We start from the raw sequence: 18,520 nt of genomic DNA on the forward strand, positions 1-18,520 counted from the left end.
ACCATGATGTCTAATTTTACATGGGTCAGGCTCATACCAGGCATACCTGACATCAATAAATTTACACCAGGGATGAATTTCATCCAGAGGGCCAGGGATTACACTGTGTCAATAGTCACTCTGAGTTCACAGTGTGTAAATGAGATCAGAATCTGGCTTGGACTGTTTAGTCATTGAAGCTCAGGAAAGTCTCACAAATCCAGGTGTGGTTTAGCTTCATTGGATCTATCCCTTCTGTACTGGCTCCACAATACCCGCTGTGCTGATGTTCTGACTTTCCTTCACTGCCCGTTGCTTCACCTTCTTTGAGCTGTTGCTGGGTTATCCAGAGGGAAAACTCTTCATCATTAAGGTGCTGGTTTCTCAGTCCACATGGTCAATGCTAATTTCTGGTAGACTTTTATCCAGCAGTCTGGGTGAGATCTGCCGCTGGTGTAAATGAGTGCAGCTGAGCAGCAGTCATTGAAGGAGCTACAATGACGTACGTCAGCTAAACCTGGGCCCCATTGTACAAACATATAATAAACGGCAGTCCCTGCCCCACACTGACCATCTGCATTCTATACATTCATTTCCACTGCTGCCTCTCGCTCCTGGACCAACCACAGGAGTCTTAAGAAATGAGCTCTGATTCCTAGATTGTCATTTCAGCAGTGACAACTCTGGCTTAATCCAGACCGAGGTCACAGATTTACCTTTCAGGCTACCAGCTTCAATTTTTATTCTAAATGGATTTAGTTGTAGACAATCCTCTCAGTAATAATTCTTCATCCAATCATCCCAGCACTGTTAAATCTCTACTGACTCCTCTTGCTATGCTTCCAACCTCAATGCAGAGGTCACAGTTTGTCCCTCCTCCTTTAAAACTTCAGCTGATGAGCACTCGGCTCATTCCCCTCAGCCAGCTTGATGTAGCATTTCCATGGCTTTCTGGACTTCCCCAGCTAAAGTCAAAGGGCTGTGAGATCAAAAAGAGGCGGAGACTCAGAAGAAGTCCAAGGGATGACGTTCTAATCATTTTGCAAGAAGGTAAGATGAAAAATAGACTAGTTTTACAATGGGATGTCAGCATAGGGATGAGGAGCACAGGTTGGGCACCTGTGACAGGGATAACGTGTAAAGGGATAGCTGCAAAACCTGCCCTTTTTATGCCAGAGAGAGGATAGCTGGTGAAAATGGTCCTTGGGGAATTCCCTCTGCACAGGAGGCCTCTCAAGTCAGCATAGAGATGGCACAACAGCTCTACACCAATCCCCCATGCAGTCTCTAGCATAGGGGCATGGCTGGGGGAGGGAGTTGACCAAAGCATTCTGGCTAGTCTGGACTAGTGCAGCAGGGCACAAAGGGCCATTCAAAACTGGCATAAATTAGAGGAAGTCCCAGGGACTGCTCTCACTTGTACAGGGGACCAGGCCAAGCCTGGAATTAGGAAGACAAAAAGCTGTCCTGAAGACACCGTAGCCCTCTCTTTTCACCTTCTTGGGCTGTCTCCCGCAAGGAACACAGCTGGGCCTTTGCAGAAGCTCTGTAGACACACTGAGCCCAGACAGGAGACAGGTGCTTGGGGATGCGATAGTGAGGTAGCGGAAGGAATGAGCCTGTTATGGACAGCGGGGGTCTAGGATGCACTACCGTTTGGGTCTGTGGTGCATGTTATTGCAATGGAGCTACAAGATCTCTCTGTTTTGACTCCCAGGAAGCAATGATTATAGCGTGATGTATTTATAGCCTACAAGCAGATTTGACGGGGAGATCTATTATTGGTCCAAACTTCTACATCACTAATATATCTATTAGATTTTCTTGTTAGTCCTGTTTCTCACGTGTAACTAAAATAAAATGTTCCTTAGAGTCACAGATGTGTAGGACAGACCTTGGGAGCTCATCTAGTCCATCTCCTGTGCTCAGGCAGGATCAATTATACATAGATCATCCCTGACAGGTGTTTGTACAACCTGTTCTTAAAAACATCCAGTGATGGGGATTGCACAACCTCCCTTGGAAGTCTAGTCTAGAGCTTAACTATCCTTAGAGTTAGAAAGTTTTTGTTACTATCTAACCTAAATCTCCCTTGCTTCAGATTAAACCCATTACTTCTTGTACCCCCCTCAGTCGTCTTTTCTCAAGACTAAATGTGCCCAGTTTTTTTAACCTTTCCTCCTAGGTCAGGTTTTCTAAACTTTTTATCGTTTTTGTTGCTCTCCTCTGGACTCACCAGTTTGTTCATGTCCTCCTTAAAGTGTGGCATCCAGAACTGGACACAGTACTTCAGATGAGGCCTCACCAATGTGGAGTAGAGCAGGTCAATAACCTCCCGTGTCTTACATATGACTCTCCTGTTAATGATATTAGCCATTTTAGCAGCTGCATCACATTGTTGACTCATATTCAATTTGTGACCCACTGTAATCACTCAGATCCTTTTCAGCAATACTACTGCCTGGCCAGTTATTCCCCATTTTGTAATTGTGCATTTGATTTTCCCTTCCTAAGTGAAGTAGTTTGCACTTGTCTTTATTGAATTTCACCTTGTTGATTTCAGACCAAATTCTCCAATTTATCAAGGTCATTTTGAATTCTGAGTGCTTTCCTCAGAACTCTTATGCAGCCGAATATGATCTCTCCCATTTCAAACCATTTTATTCTTGCCCTGTAAGCAGAGGAGTAGTGCAACATGCCTGTTCCTTTGGGGGGAGCCTTGAGATGAATGAGTGTCTCCCTCTCTGACCATCCTGCTCCCACACTGCCTTCTTTCAGGTATTAGTTATTGTGCAGTGTTATCTGCTTGCTTGTTAAGTTGGGGCAGATTCTCTGCTTGTGTGTAATAGCCTACCTCCATGCAAGTCAAGTCCCACCAGCTGAGGAGCTGGCCCGATGACTAGTGCTTAAGGAAGCAGTGTGTGAACAAAGTGCATAGCATCTCTTCTCAGTGGCTTACAGAGATGGATGTCCAAGCTGACTGGTGGCTGTGTGCACCACAGTATCGGGATCACAGTTCCGTCACCTCAGGAAGAAGAATCTAGTGAAACACTTCGCTTATTGCTGTGACTCATTAAGAAGGAAGGTGTCAGGAAATGCCTCTACTTACCCAGCCTCAGCAGATGTGGTAATCACTACAGAGAGCCCGCATGGAGCCAAGTGCTCAATGGAGGAGGGGAGACATTATCAAGACCAAGAGATACAGCCCAGGATTATTTACAAAACCTACGTGAAGGTCACAGCTACCTCTGCAGTGCAATGCTACTAGTGTTGCTATGGACGTGCTAGGTGCATGCCTCAGACACTAAGAATCTAGACAGGGCAGGGCAATAGCTTCACTAGCTACCTGTTACCTTGTTTTGTAGTCCATTGTATACATTTCCAAATAGGAAGAGCCTCCACGCTTAACTGAACTTAGGGACTGTGGTGGCAGAGGCCAGACGTCTGGGACACCTGTCTACCTCTGTGCATGTGTGTGACCGGAAGGTTGCATTGTGGTGGGAGTTCCTTCCATGGCCCAGTATGGAGAGTCTTCTGTGTAGGTGTTAAAAATGTCTGGGGCTGTGAGGGCCTTTATCAGATGAGGTACAGGAAAGCAGAGGCTTTAGGCCGGTTTGACTCCAGGGCTCTACAGCATGCAAGCAGGTATAGATCCCGGTGTGGGCTCACCTATGATGGAAAATCCAGTGGGGCTGGAATGGGGAGGGCTGGGCTGGACTGGTGCAAAGCTGCTGCAACTTCTCCTCCACAAAGAGGCCCACGGGCAGCCAGCAGGGCCTCAAGAGCATGTGGCCGTGGCCAGGGACGGCAACTGGGGATGGATAGACTCAGTGCTTCCTCACAGCAGAGCTGTTGGCAGAACATAAAGCTGCCCAAGCCCAACGGCATCTCATAGAGGGTGAACTCCCAACCCCAGACTCTCTCTTTGCTGAGCAAGGGCCCTCTTTCTCTCTCTCCCCACCCCAGCGAGCAGCAGCCCTTCCTGGCCTGGAGATCTGCATCTCCCTGGGCCAGCAAGGGTGAATCTGAGCTGTTGCATTTGTTGGCAAAAAAGGACAGAGTGTTAATCCTCTGTGTGTTGGGAATGCCCACGTAGGCACAATGCAACGATGTCTGTGCAGAGATGATGAACATATGCACTTCAAAATATTTTTGATGAAAAATGGGGTTTTGTGCCCAAATGGAAATTTTTATGGAAAATGTCTAATTTTGACCAAAATTCAGGGACCGGGGGCAAACAAAACAAATGAAAAATGTTGACTGAAAATCAAAAAATGTTCAGCTTTTGTTTTTTTGATGAAAACTTTCTGGGAACCAAAACCACTTCCCAACCCGCTCTAGTGATGATCCAGGTACCTAGGACCTTACTGAAGCCAAACTCTCCCTATGATCTGCGGAACGATTTGTGCATTTGGCCCCAGCTTATTACAAAGGGAACCCTAGGGAAAATTCCTGTCCTGCCCTACCATTGTCATGCAAAAGATGAGGAAAGAAGGCCTGAAAATCATCAGCCTACTCTACAAAGGAGACTGTCACAGGGTGGCCTGCCAGCCCCTTGCAAGGAAGTCAGGCTACCTTACAGTTTCTTTAAGGGGAGACAGCTCACCTTGGCTCATCTGGAAGTAATTAACTGCCCAGGTGGCTAATTGGCTAATGAGCAGCTGGATCTGATAAAAGGCCACTAGGGACTTAATTTGGGAAGGTTGCTCCTAAAAGGAAGGCAACTTCTGGGGTGAATGTTCTGATAGACAAGTCTGCTAGTTGGCTGTAGGAGCCAAGCCTGCAAGGAGCATATGCTGCTGTGGAGCCTGTATTAGTGCTAGACTGGTAGGATGTGGCATTAGGAGCCAGAGCCTCTGGGGCGAAAGGAGTTGCTCTGCAAAAAAAGGCTTGGAGGCAGAGGGAGGCAGGAGGTGGCTGAGGGGAACTAGTGGTGAGTCTGAGGGAGCAGAGGGTCCCTGCTTGGGAACCCAGAGTGGTGGGAAGTCTTGGGTTCCCTGTCTGACCCCCAAGAAAGGGAATATAAAGTTCTCCTGGGACAAGGATTATAGAGCCTCAGCTGGAGCTGAAGACCTGTTATAAGATCATTGGACTATTTGTTCATGGGGGTTTTATTATCTTACTAGGGGTGGGGCTATAAGTGACCTGGCCAGGGGCTGAGTTGTTGGGGGTTTTTGATAGGGGGTGTCAGTATCCACAACACTGTTACACTATGCCTGCTATGGGGGGCACTGACTGTTGAGAGCCCCCTACAGAGACCTTTGCTTGAGAAGGGGAGCTTGGCTCAATCCTGACTTATAGAAGAATTTCTGCATAAGTCTTTTGATTAATGTATGATGTGGTATTAGAAGCCAATTCACTGCCAGCTGTTGTTATGTGGAGTGAGACTTTTCTTCTCCTGTAATAATACTTAGCTAGCTATTAATGTTTCTCTTCCAAGGATCTCAAAGCACTTTATCAAGGAAGGTTAAATATCTTTAAATGCTCTGAGATCTACAGACAGCAGCTGAGTGGCAAAAGCTGTCCTAGAATCCAGCTGTCCAGTATCCTGGCCTCTGGGTCATATTGCCTTTCCTCAGATCTAGCCTGAGATCAGGGGCTTTGTGGAGTAACAGCTGTGATATAGTTGTATCTTGATGATGTCTGCTTCTCTGGTTCTGTAGTTCACTTCTGTGGCTGTTCGGTGTCTGTTCCCATCTGACTGTATGTGGTATATGAACATTTCCATCTAGTCTGATAATCCTGTGTCTACCAGTGCCAGGTGCTTCAGAGGGAGTGCTAAAGTCTGAAAATAGACAATTGGGCAATAACGTGCCCGAAAGGGAAGCTTCCTCTTTGCCTCAGGCCGCTAGTGGCTTACATCCAAAAGCAAGCGGGGCTTATGCCTGTGTGTGTTCTGTCAAATGTAATGCTGCACATTCTTCTTCACTGTAAAATGTCAAGTCCTTTTTAAAAATCCTACTGTTTTATGGCAATGAGTTCCACAGACTGGCTTTTGCATTGTGTGAAAGGTATTTCCTTTATCAGTCTTAAATCTGTTGCCTTAATTTCATCAGGTGTCCCTTTGTTCTTAAATTATCAGAATGGCTCAGTAAGAATAACAAAATGACCTTTTGTAGTGTGTGGGTATGTTTTATTTATTTATTCCCCGTTTATTCCATCTGTTTCTCTTCTACTCACCTGCCTGATCTGTCTGCTATAGAGGGAGACACTCAAAAGATTAATCTCTTAACCCTTTCTGTTTCTCCCACAGTGTGTTCTTTGTTTCTTTTGCCTCTTGAGTTTTGCTAAGTTGCGACTGTCAAACTTCAAGCAGTGAGAAACTGCATCTGAGTGGAAGCTCATTTGTGCCTTGCCCCAGTATTTTGCTCTGTACTTCCTTTGGATCAAAGGTGCTGTATAAATGAAATATCACGCACTATTTACTACTCCTTGGAAGAATTTTTAATCCCACCCTGACTGTAGAATCTGCAACTGTTGCTCACGCTGACTTTAGCCAGGGCACTTGCAGTTGGTCACATACTAATTTGTGATGGATTAAATCCCTTAAACCTGAGCCAGTCAAGGGGCCTTTGAAAGGAGGGTGTGGCACACGTGTAGCTCCCAAGGATTTTGACTGAAATTGTGGGTGTCCTCGGGGCTTCTGGTAACCAGGCTCCTAAAACTCAGAGGCCACTTCTGGAATTTTAGCCTCTCCTGAGATCACATGGCAAGTCCATAGTACAGCTGTGAGTAGAATCCAGGGCACCTGTCTCTCCAGTCCCTACTTTAACTTCTAGACCATGGGGTCTCATAGGCCTGCACATGGGACCAGATGTATCCTCCTATAAGCAGTTCCAGCCATCATCCTCAGGGAAATTCCCTCTGGTGCAGGACTTGCTTAGGGTCGATGTGTCCCCACATAATCCCCATCACAACTGCTAGACTGGGGAATGCTGGGGGCATGTTGGGGACATGAAGGTTTGTAACAATAGTGCAGTGCACTACCGAGATTCTGAGCTGCTCTAAATTATGCTGGGCATTGTACAGTCCCACGTAGCAGCTCAAATCGAGGGGAAGCCAAGGTGGGATGAAACTATCTTTTTGTCCCTACTCTCCTTCTCTGGTCAACATCTCCTGACTAGGGTGATCAGATAGTAAGTGTGAAAAATCAGAATGGGTGTGGGAGGCAATAGGTGCCCATGTAAGAAAAAACTGCAAATATCGGGCCTGTCCCTATAAACTTGGGACATCTGTTTGCCCTACTCCTAACATGTGACACTCAAGATGCATCTTAGAATTTGGGCTGCAGTACTTGGCTGGTAAAATCTGGCATTTGCCAGCCTTGAGGGTGGCCCTTTCAGCTGTCTGAACTGATGCAGAGGTTACTTTCAGATCTTGCCAGATTGTTCTGATATCTGGAAAGATCCTGCCAGGCTAACAGATAAACACATCTAGATCCTCTCTGGCTCCCATATGCAAATCCTGTCTGAAGAGTGGGGTGTGTGTTTTCAGTGCCCACATGGGACACTACTGCACAGCAAGCTGGTCTGCTGTAGATGCGCACCCTGGCTGTCTACACAGCAACTTGCCCTGTGGACAAGCCCTTACTTACAAATGCTTTTGCATGGATTCAGGTAGCTTGGGGTGAGCCGGGTGAACTTGCAGGTGCTTACACAAACTGGACCTCCTAATCTTTGTTAATCATTAGAACACCATGTTGAGTGAAACCGGCTTTGTTCAGGGGAAACTCTGGGTAAACTGGTGCCCTAAGTGAAGAATTTTTATTTGGTGCCATTCCTTCCCCATCCCCACTTCTCAGCTATCAAAGTATGACCATTCCATCCCCCCACTCTTTGCCTGGGTCACCTCTCTTCCTATCCTCCTCATTTCTCTCCAGCTCCCCTGCAGGACTTGTTTCTGATCAGCTCCTTTGGCTGTTGGAATGCAGGGGGTCTTCTGGCCAGATAGCTTCTGCCTGCAGTAGAACATCACTTTCTTCCCCATGAAATATGGTTCTCTAGGCAGCCATTAGTCTATGCTGTCTAGGGCCACCCCTTTGTTTGTTTCAGGGAGGGTAATGTTCTGATGCTCTGACTACTGCTTCTTGATGGGGTGGATTTAAAAACTCCTCTAGTAGCTATACAAGTGAATACTTTGGTACTGACAGTACTGTGGCAATGTTGATCTAGCCTGGATAAGGAATGCTTGTGCCATTGCTGTTGAAGGGAAGGAGTAGGGAGGGGGAAAGGACATTTTATGCAATGATATTGTTTGTTTCTCTTGGCAACTTCTTCCATGTATTCCACACCCTGCATAGCCAGTGCTGCTCCACCCTGAGTTCCTCCTACCTTTCAGCTCTGTCTGTAAATACTATCTCTATGGGGTGCTGTCTCTAGGAGTTCCAACACACCGTGATATCACACAGCTGCCTCTAAGGACGTAGTCTCCTTTCTCTTAGCACTATATCACATACCTCTACCCCCCACCCAGTAAAACTGAGGTTGTGGGTTCATGGCAGAGCCCTGGCTTGCAGTGCTAGAGGTAACTCCAGTGATGTGAGTCAGCTATTCTGGGCAGCAGTACTAATTCTATTGGTTTTTTCCTTGTTTTTTCCAGCACATCTGGGGAAGTGAAAAGCAAATGCTTTAAATATAGCTAGATCACTTTGGAGTCAGGAGGATCCTAGCTTTCTTATTCCTCCAGCCTGAGGTTTGCACATACTTCTTGAACAATCTTTTTAGCGCTGCACACACTGGATCCAAGCCGGCCTTCCCCGCACAAACGTGAACTTTGGAGGCCGTTCAGAGTCAGATCAGAACTTTGTGCTTCAAGCCTCTCGTGAACCGAACTGGAACACCAAAATCCAAATCCATGTGAGCACTGGAGGCATTTGGATTTGTATGGCCATCTAGAATCAAACTTCACAGCTTAGGGCCACCTGATTAGTAAGAAGCCTGATCTAAATGAAGGGCTGGTTTCTGATACCTTTTAGTTACATTGAGCAGGGTTGTACTTTGTTAGTAGTCCCATTGTCTTCACTGAGAATATCCTGTGTGACAGAATAGGGTGCTATTCAATGTAAAAGTAAGGCTTTCAAAATCTAGCCCATAGAAAGTGAACTCTGGTCAGATATTCCAAATGTAGAGTATGAGGTTGGGAATGGCTTGGAATTTTTTCCTTCATGAAAATTTTGACTGTGCATAAAAATATTTCAAATTTTTTTTTAAGGTAGCTCAGTCATGGGTGTCTAGCTGTGGTGCATCAAGGCAGGTGTAGCCTGGGGCATCTGACACATGGAGGAGAATGGCACCATGAGGCAACCAAACTGAACCTCTCAGGAGCCACTGCAGTGGCACATCCATACTGAGACACTTGAGTTTTTGGCTAAGACTCTAGGCCTTTTTTTTAGGTGAAAACCACTTTGTCAGATTTTGGGCACTTTCTTTCAACAAAATTGAAATTTTCTGAGGCAAGCAGGTGCTTCTTATTAAAATTTGTTTTTTGGTCAAACTCTACTCTCCCCCCCCCCCCCCCCATCAGAACTGGTTTGACAGAACTTTCAACCCACCCTAAGTGGGGTTTAACTGAGCAGTCAGTCTGCAGCCATGGGTTCCTCAGGTTGGATACTGGTTTTGGACTGAATGTTTTGAGGGGAACACCTCTTCCTGCCTAGTATATGAAAATAGGAGCCCAGAAATGCCTGTGGGGCCGCATCCTCCATTTGATCATTTCCCAAACTTGCAGGAATGTGGCGATTCTCATTCCAAACTCGTTCTTCATGTGGAAACTGAGTTCCATTCAAGGCTTTTTCTCTGGGGCGAGTTGTGGGTGGGTGGAGAGGAGAGGAGAGGGGATGGGGAGGGGAGAATAGCTTACTGATTATCAAGAAAATCTAGGCATGTATGTCAATGGAGAAGGCAAAGCTGTGCAGTATGGGAACCAAACACCTGCATGGGGGGCCCTGGGACCTGATCCCACAACCTTTGCATAAATAAGTGAAATCTCCATGAATGAGCCGTGTGGGCAGGATCAGGCTCCTGGATTTCTCAGGGCTCCTGTTTAAAAAAAGTTTCCTTCAGTGTAGCTGAGATTAAAAAAAGTGGCAGCTATTTGTACTGTCAGATTGCACATGTTAATGACTGTCCATGCAGCCCCCACTTGCTGGAAGGAAAATGGGGAATGGTAATGTCACCAATGGGGTTAAATATTAAACAAACTAATCAAAAGCAAATGCTCATTCAAGCAGAACAACCCAGAGCTAGTTTGCTTGTGTGTGAGGCAGACCAGGGGTGAGTCATCTGGCATGAAAAAGCATCATGGAATAAATTGTATTCTATGCTCTGTCCACAGTCACGGAGCTTTACACAGGAAAGGATAGCTGCCCTATTGTATTTGGCACTTGATTAATGACCCTCAACTGCAGTGCTGTTCTCATCTGCTTCCCCTGTAGGGGGCCAGGAAATATGGATGGAAAGCCAAAGGAGGCGATATCGGCCTGGCCAATGGGGAAGAGCAGCATGTAGCTGGAAATGTGCAGGGACTAGACAATCCTTCCTCAGCTGTGTATAAATGAAGGCCACAAGTTGTTACATTGGTGGTAGGTCTGCCCATCACCGCTGCCTGTGCTGCAATCCTCATCCCTGCCTTTGTTTCTTCTTCCCATGACTAGGGTCTCCCCTGGTGTGTAGCCTCCAGCACTCGACTGTGGCTACTTCTTGTTGCCCTCTGATAAAGAAATGCACCAAAAAACCCATCCTCAGCTCCCCTGAGCTCCCAGTTGTTTCTGAAACTGGTTCCTCTTACACCATGGACTTGTTTTAAACTAACCTCATGAACTAACCCCCCCCCCCCTGCACTCCCCTAGGTACTACTCCTGGTCATCTAGCCCCTTGGTCTCTTATGTCCATTTGCACACCATCTCTGTTGGTGCAAGAGCCTTTGCTGAAGCTCCAACTGTCTGGGGCAGACTTCCTCTTGCACAGTTCCTCAATCTTAATCTGCTCTGAAATCTCCACTTTTCTCCCTCTGCTACTATTTATCATTTGGGACCCGGAGTCTGACTTGAGTTGCACTGGTATAAATTCAGACATTCTATTGGCTCCCTCAGTTGCTACTACACTAGTTATATCTTGTGTCATTCCTCAAGCATTTTGGAATGGCATGTGTGGAAGATGCTATGCAAAATAAAACTTTTCTCTGCAAATGGCCTGAAGATAGCCCTCAGGATGGAAATAGCTGGGATGCTGACATGACCTGTTGTGATGGGAAGTAAACATGTACATTTCTGGTTACACTGCATGTAAAGCCAGATTATTACATTTCAGGGTTCAGACTGACTCTTTTAAATTCCTTTCCACCTGCTCAAAACCAAGTTGGCAACTATTGTTCTCAGCTCTGAGAATATCAAATGTCAGCTCTTGCCACCAAAGGAAAGAAATGAAATGAGTGGGTAAGCAGAAAACTCCACTTGTGACTACCTCTCTCATGCCTCACCTCGGCCTGGAACAACATAAACAAGAAGTCCATGTGAGCTGTCTTTCATACCAGTTGATTACTAGCTGATTGTGGGGGGGAGCTATTTTTGAGATGTGCTGAACATAAGATTGGCCATACTGGGTCAGACCAGTACCCCATCTTCTGACAAGGGCTAGTGCTAGGTGCTTCAGAAGTAATTAACAGAATTGGGCAATTATCAAGTGATCCTATCCCAGCATCTGGCAATTTAGAGACATCCAGAGCATGGGGATGCATCCCTAATCATCTTGGCTAATAGGCATTGATGGCCGTATCCTCCATTAACATATCTAACTGGGTTCAAAAAAATTATACTTTTGGCCTTCAAACGTACCCTGGCAATGAGTTCCACAGATTGACACTGCACTATGTGAAGAAGTACTTCCTTTAGTTAAGCCTGCTGCCTATAAATTTCATTGGGTGCTCCCTGGTTCTTGTGTTACATGAAAAGGTCAATAACATTTCCTTATTCACTTTCTCAAAGCCATTCATAATTTTATAAACTTCTATCATAGCCCCCTGAGTCATCTCTTTTCTAAGTGGGAACAGTCCCAGTCTTTTTAATATCTCTTAATACAGCTGCTGTTCCATACCCTGTAATCACTTGTATTGCTCTCTTCTGTAACTTTTTCCTAATTCTAATATCTTTCTTTCTGACATGCAAGCAATATTCCAGGTGCAAGCATACCATGAATTTATTTAGTGGTATTATATTTTCTGTTGGTCCATTTCCTAATGGTTCCTAACATTGTTAACCATTTTGACTGTTGCTGCACATTCAGCAGGTGGTGGTTTGTTTTTGGGGTGTGGTTACTTTAAAAAAAAAAAAAAAAAAAAAAAAAAAAAAAAAGTACAATGACCCTAGATCTTTCTTGAGTGGTAACAGCTACTTTAGATCCCATCGTATTGTGTGTATGGCTGGGCTTGTTTTCCAGTGTGCATTGCTTGGCATTTACCAACCTTGAATATAATGAACATTGAATTGGTGTCTGGTATTTCAAGGCCCTTTGTTCATTAACATTAGTGTTCCTCTAAATCATAGGATTAGGAATTTTATTATAAGGATTAGTCAGACATGTCCTCATTTATAAAGAAAGCAGTGAGAAGGTCCATTGATCTCCTCTAAGAAGGCATTGCCCCTCAGAGTTTTACTTCAGGTGTGGAGAAACAAATTTGCGGTTGCAACACCAATATTTCTAAACCAACTTGGACAGATGTTGGGCTGCCCATTCCAAGCAGGGTTGGGGTGGTATCCTATGGAGACAATAGGCAAAAATCCCCTTCAAGTCAATGGCAAAGCCCTCACTGAGGATACGTCTGTACAGCAAGCAGCAGTGAATCTCCATGCCTGGGCCTACAGACTTGGACTCACATTTCATGCCATAGCGTAACTGTGTCGAGGTTGTAGCGCTGGCTCTGATGCCTCAAGGGGATGGTTGTCACAGCCCAAGCTTCAGCCTGAGCCACGGTATCCACAACTGTTACTTTTATGCCATAGCACCCCAAGTGTGTCAACTCAACCACAGAGACTTGCGGCCGTGGGCTGCCATTCATTGCAGTGACTTACCCTGATTTGGAGGAGAGCAGGATCAGGCCTTTAATAAATAAGACTCGCTTGTTGGAAACAATCCAGCAGAGCTATTTAGGGATCGCAAAGGCTGTAGTCCTTGTAGGTGAATTTCTGTTTATCTCACTCCCTGACTGAGATCTTCAATTCCTGCACTGAGCTGAACTCGCTGTGTGAGACTCTGCCTCTCCATTATACCCATGATACCCTACAGACCTCACTGGAGTTGTAGTAATGTGTTTGGCCCTTAGAGGTTGAACAAAAGCCAACCAGAGTTGATGAAAAGACAGACTTTCATTTGACTGGAGGGGGCTTATGCTGAAATGTAACATTTCTTTTACAAAGTGCTGGAGGGATGTTGCCATAATAAAACTCCATCACCCAATCAACTTCCTGCCCTGATGGAGCCTCAGCGCCCCTCCTCCCCCCTTCTGCTAGACTTCTGTGGGGCTCATAGGCTTCTGGCCCTCTCCCACATAAACTCTTTCAAGCTGAACTCTGCTGTCCATTCAATGTGATTTTTTTTCAGGAGCAAGTTAGAAGTGTTGCCAGCCAAGAGAAGCTTGATGCTGGTTCTATGGCTCCCTATTTGGTTCGGGGTCTGAGCAAGTGGGGTGGGGTCAGTAGAAAAATAAATTAGACTACTTCTTTCTCCCCCAGCAACAGAGTGAGGGGCCATGGGGCAGCCCCTTGTGATAATACTGACAGCTCCGCCTGGCATGGGCTGGTCCTCATTCCTGCACAGCCTGAAGTGGACAAAAGTTGTTGTTTGCCCAGCAGGTTGCTGCTTGCTGTGACAATTTGCAGGCTGCTATTTGCAGTGGGTAATTATAGCTCTTGTTTGCAGGTGGAGCGGTGAGTATAGGATTTGTTGCCTGTTTCCAATCCACCTGTTTGTCAGGTGCAGCCTGGGCCCCTGGCAGGCCCATGCACGGAAGGTCACGTTGATTCCCATAATGCGGTAGTGGGAAGGGGGTGACGTGCTACTTTGAGGGAACCACAATCCTCCTGGGGCTCTCAGGGATGTGGGTGGGGGAGGGAAGGGGAGTCACACCCAATGCCCTGCCCCTGGGGAGGATGCAGTATGTGCTGGAGTACTCGGGCGTGGCACAGACAGCAGGATATACTCCTCTGAAGGATAAACCGGCTGAACGTGCTCCTGTGACTTCAGAGCTGGGTGCCCCTTGATACTAAATCTCAATAGCCTTGGATGCAAATGGAAAGCTCTTGCCCACATAACTGCAGTGCCTGAAGAGTGACTCATTCCACAGGGCTGTGAAGTGGTGGGTGAAGTGGAATGCACATGCCTGTCCTTAAAACAAGCAGCACACTCTGTGTAAAGGGACATAACCTGCCTTGCTTGGGGACTGGTCTCCCACTCCTCCCTTTGTGCAACAGAACAGGTGGCTTCATGGGCATGAGATGTGTGTCATCTCTGTGACCTGTAGGAGCCAAGAGGAGAGTTGGGAGAATTCGTCATTTGACAAAATATGTTCTTAATTAACTTGGCAGGATATTTCAGAGGGAGTTGCCTCCCTTCAGCCAGCCAGACCTGGCTCTCACTAAGGAATTTCACTAGGCCCTGCTGTATCTTTAATCGCTGAGCCAAAATCTGCTCTAGCATACAGTCAAGGGGGTGTGGGTGTATGTAACCCCGAGTAAAATCTCCCCACTTTAGCAGAGGCTCAGTTCTAGGTGTTGTCTGAACAGAGTAAATAAGAGGCTCAGCAGAGGACTGAGAAAAATCCAGAGTGCTCATGGCAACTGGAAAATGAAGTGCCTAACACTACAGATGATAAGGCCAGAAGCGGACCAGTAAGGTCATCTAATCCTGACCTCCTGCATAACACAGGCCAGAGCATTCCACTTAGAGTCCTGCCAGGCTGGGAATTTTTCTTCCCTACTATGTAAATGACACTATTGAGCCCAATAATTTGTAGTTGAATTGGGGACCTCTTTTACAGCACTGAGGAGCTGGCCTTTTAAATCAGTGGAGCTCTACCAAAATCCATGCAGCTTTGCTGACTGACACCAGCTGAAGTTTGGGCCCAACGACTTCAGTGATGTTGAATTTACTATGTCTGCAGCAATCCTGAAATCTCTGAAAGTCTCTGGATCTACCAGTCCAAAACTAGGCATAGTATCCAATCTGGGGGAGGGAGGGGAAGATGTGCTGATTCTTATCCATGTATTCTGCAGCAATGTACTACAGGGAATCACCCATTGCATTTTAAGTATAAAATAGAGCCCCAAGTACTTCCCTTATAACAACATAACATGGCGTTTTCTCATTTTGCAGATAGGGAAACTGAGGCACAGAGGTGAAATAGTCAATAAGCTGACCCTAGGCCTCCTGAATACCCAGTCCAGTGCCCTGTTCACTTCACTACAGCATTCCACCTTTAGTGGAGTTCACTGTGACATCTTGATGCTGACGCAAATACTACTGCCAGTCCTACAATATCTTGCTCATTGGGTGGTGCCCTCTCCCAAAGAATGTAGTTTTAAAGCTGGTAACCCTGGACATGTCCATTGTACTGCTAGGTGTGCCAGCCTTAAAAAAAACCAAAAAAAAAACCAAACCCAAATGTTTAGCTGAACTAAAATTTGTATTCATGCTGTCCATAACTGAAATATTCCTGAGTCCAAGATCTACAGGCACAAAGAGGCAGATTCTCAGGTGATGTAAACAGATGTAGCTCCACTAAGAAGTTGATGGAGTTACACTAAGCAAGTGTGTGTGTATCTGGCCTGGATCTTCAGGTGGTGTAACAACTAACTGGCCAGTTTCTTTACTAACTCTCCAGTCTAAATTTTAGAGCAGGTCAGAAACTGGGATTTCTGTTTTGCAAGAGTCTGATTGTCAAATTGTTTTCATTCCAAATTGGAGCGAAAGGCCAAAACTTCCTATGAAATGAAAATTCTAAAAAATGTGGATTTTCATTAGTTCCAAATCTGTTTGGATGTCAAATCATTCCTTCTGATAAGGTATAAATGTTTTTGTTTTGACATCAGCAATACTATGAATGTAATGTGTAAACATATTAAAATCCATATTAGTACAATATAAGCTGAAACAAAATGAATTGCCATTAAAGTCAAAAGGGAAGGCTTCTACCTTTATCGACGTGTTTTGACATTTCAATGAGAGTCAAAATGATTGATGTAAGCAAAAAGGGAATTTGGGCTCTGTGTATTCGATAGGTCATCTCAGCTGAAGGCCAGTTAGTGCCAAATGTAGTGGAAGCATTTGATACAAATTGGCCCCATACCTGGCAATATCAGCCAGGAATCAAGCCCTGAATGGGCTCTTGGGACTGACAAGCACTCTGACTTTTAGGGCTGGGCTTTCCTGGTCAGAGTTGAAATATTTGCAAGGGTAGCATAGGGGAAGCTTGCCCAGCTACTGCACATACTGTGCACAGAACAATTATACAGATCCCTTCAATTTCGGACTTCTCACAGTAGTCGGTACCTCAGTAGAATTGTCCTTATAATTGTGGTGTTTTAAAAAAACAAAAAAAAACAATGGCATATATTAGATGCCACTAGAAGCAGTCTTCTGCCATATCTGTGACTGCTGTTTGTCTGAATATATTGCAGTTGCAAGTCAGATATTTGTTCGTTTTATTGCTTTCTGTACCTTTGTTTTTAAACCTCTGTTATATTGTCTGTATTGCATTTTGTCAACTTATGCCTCTGAAAAGGATTTTAGTATTTAATGGTACAAAAAATTTTTAAATGGGGCGACTGAGCTGTTAAATATTTTCCTCATTAGATTCTGAAACATAACTGATTGCTTGAATGGATTTGGAACCCCCATACAGTGCATGCTAGGCCTATGAGTAAACGATTTGTGTGTTTAAATCCCTTCACCTCTTCTATACAAAGCACCCACTAAATTTCAGTTGCTTGGAGATTTTTATTTTATTTTTATTTTGTTCTGTTTTGTGTGTTAGAGGGGGAAAAAGATCTGAGTTGAGCAAAAAAGCCAGATGTTTCTAGCTTTTTGACTGCAAAGAAAGTCCTCCTAATGTAAACAGTGGTACTGTTGCCCTCTGCATTCTGCACTTCACCAAACTGTCAAAAGCAGGCTGGGGAACAGACGGTCCTGTGGTCAGGGCATTCAACTACAGCTTGGTAGACACGTTCAAGTCGTAAATTTTTGCCACAGACTTCCTGTGTGGTCTTGGGTGAGTCACTTAGTTTCCCTGACTGTCAGTCCCCATCTGCATAGGGGTGTTGCGTTGATAGGTAGGTGAAGGATTGTGAGTAGAGCTGGCTGGAAAAATTCCAGCAAAACATTTTCTCATCAGAATTTCCTGATTGTTTTTACTGAATTTTAACTTTCAACCAATGAGAGTCCTGTAGCACTTTAAAGACTAACAAATTTAATTTCTGCAGGCATAAGCTTTCATGGACTGTAACCCACTTCGTCAGATGTAAGAAATAGAAATCAGATAGGGGGTGTGTATATATATATATCTAAGGGTAAGGAACAACAATGGGGAAGTTAAGTATAAGCAAAGTCCATTCAGTAAGAGTAGTTGAGGCCTATTCACAACCATTGATTAGAAGGTGAGAATGTGTGAACAGTAACAATTACTTCTTATAATGAGATTCCCTATTCAGACCTAGTTTGATTGTGTCAAATTTGCAGATGAGTTCCAGCTCTGCAGTTTCTCACTGAAGTCTGTTTTTGAAGTTTTTTTTTGTAGAAGTATGGCAACTTTCAAGTCAGCTACAGAGTGTCCTGGGAGACTGAAGTCCTCTCCGACTGGTTTATGGATGTTACCATTTTTATGTCTGATTTGTGTCCATTTATTATTTTGCATAGTGACAGTCCGGTTTGGCCAATGTACATGGAAGAGGGGTATTGCTGGCACATGTTGGCATATATTACATTAGTAGATGTGCAGGTGAATGAGCTCCTTATGGTGTGGCTGATGTGGTTAGGACCAATGATGGTGTCACTAGAGTTGATGTGTGGGCAGAGCTGGCAACAGGGTTTGTTGCAGGGGTATGTTCCTGGGTTAGTGTTCTTGTATGGTGTACGGTTGCTGGTGACTATATTTGCTTTAGGAGGGGGGCTGTCTGTAAGCAAGGATAGGTCTGCCTCCCACAGCTTTAGCGAGTGAGGGATCATCTGCTAGGATAGGTTGTAGATCCTTGATGTGCTGGAGAGATTTTAGTTGGGGGTTGTAGGTGACATGGCTAGTGGCGGTCTGTTTTCTTTGTTGGATATGTCCTGTAGTAGGTGACTTCTGGGTACCCGTCTGGCTCTGTCAATTTGTTTCTTCACTTCTCCAGGTGGGTATTGTAGTTTTAAGAATGTTTTATGGAAATCCTGTAGGTGTTTGTCTCTGTCTGAGGGATCGGAGCAAATCCAGTTGTATCTTAAGGCTTGACTGTAGACAATGGATCGTGTAATGTGTCCAAGGTGGAAGCTGGAGGCATGAAGATATGTATTGCGGTCAG

At 45.2% G+C, this 18,520-nt stretch overlaps 1 protein-coding gene across 2 annotated transcripts in view; it reads left to right on the forward strand.

Moving 5' to 3' along the window:
- The first annotated feature begins 4,620 nt into the window (after nucleotides 1–4,620).
- LOC137155169 (syntaxin-binding protein 4-like) overlaps nucleotides 4,621–18,520 on the forward strand; it is a 119,689-nt gene continuing 105,789 nt past the window's right edge. The window contains exon 1 of one of the 2 annotated variants that reach the window (XM_067551259.1): nucleotides 4,621–4,806. The gene's annotated coding sequence lies outside the window, so the exon portion shown is untranslated. Of the gene's footprint in view, nucleotides 4,807–4,827; nucleotides 4,913–18,520 lie in introns of those variants that run through there. The other variant, XM_067551260.1, reaches the window with a different exon arrangement.

Source organism: Emydura macquarii, unplaced genomic scaffold (assembly GCF_026122565.2).
Source record: "Emydura macquarii macquarii isolate MOO-44397 ecotype Brisbane River unplaced genomic scaffold, CSIRO-AGI_Emac_v2 contig_1348, whole genome shotgun sequence".
NCBI lineage: Eukaryota > Metazoa > Chordata > Testudines > Chelidae > Emydura > Emydura macquarii.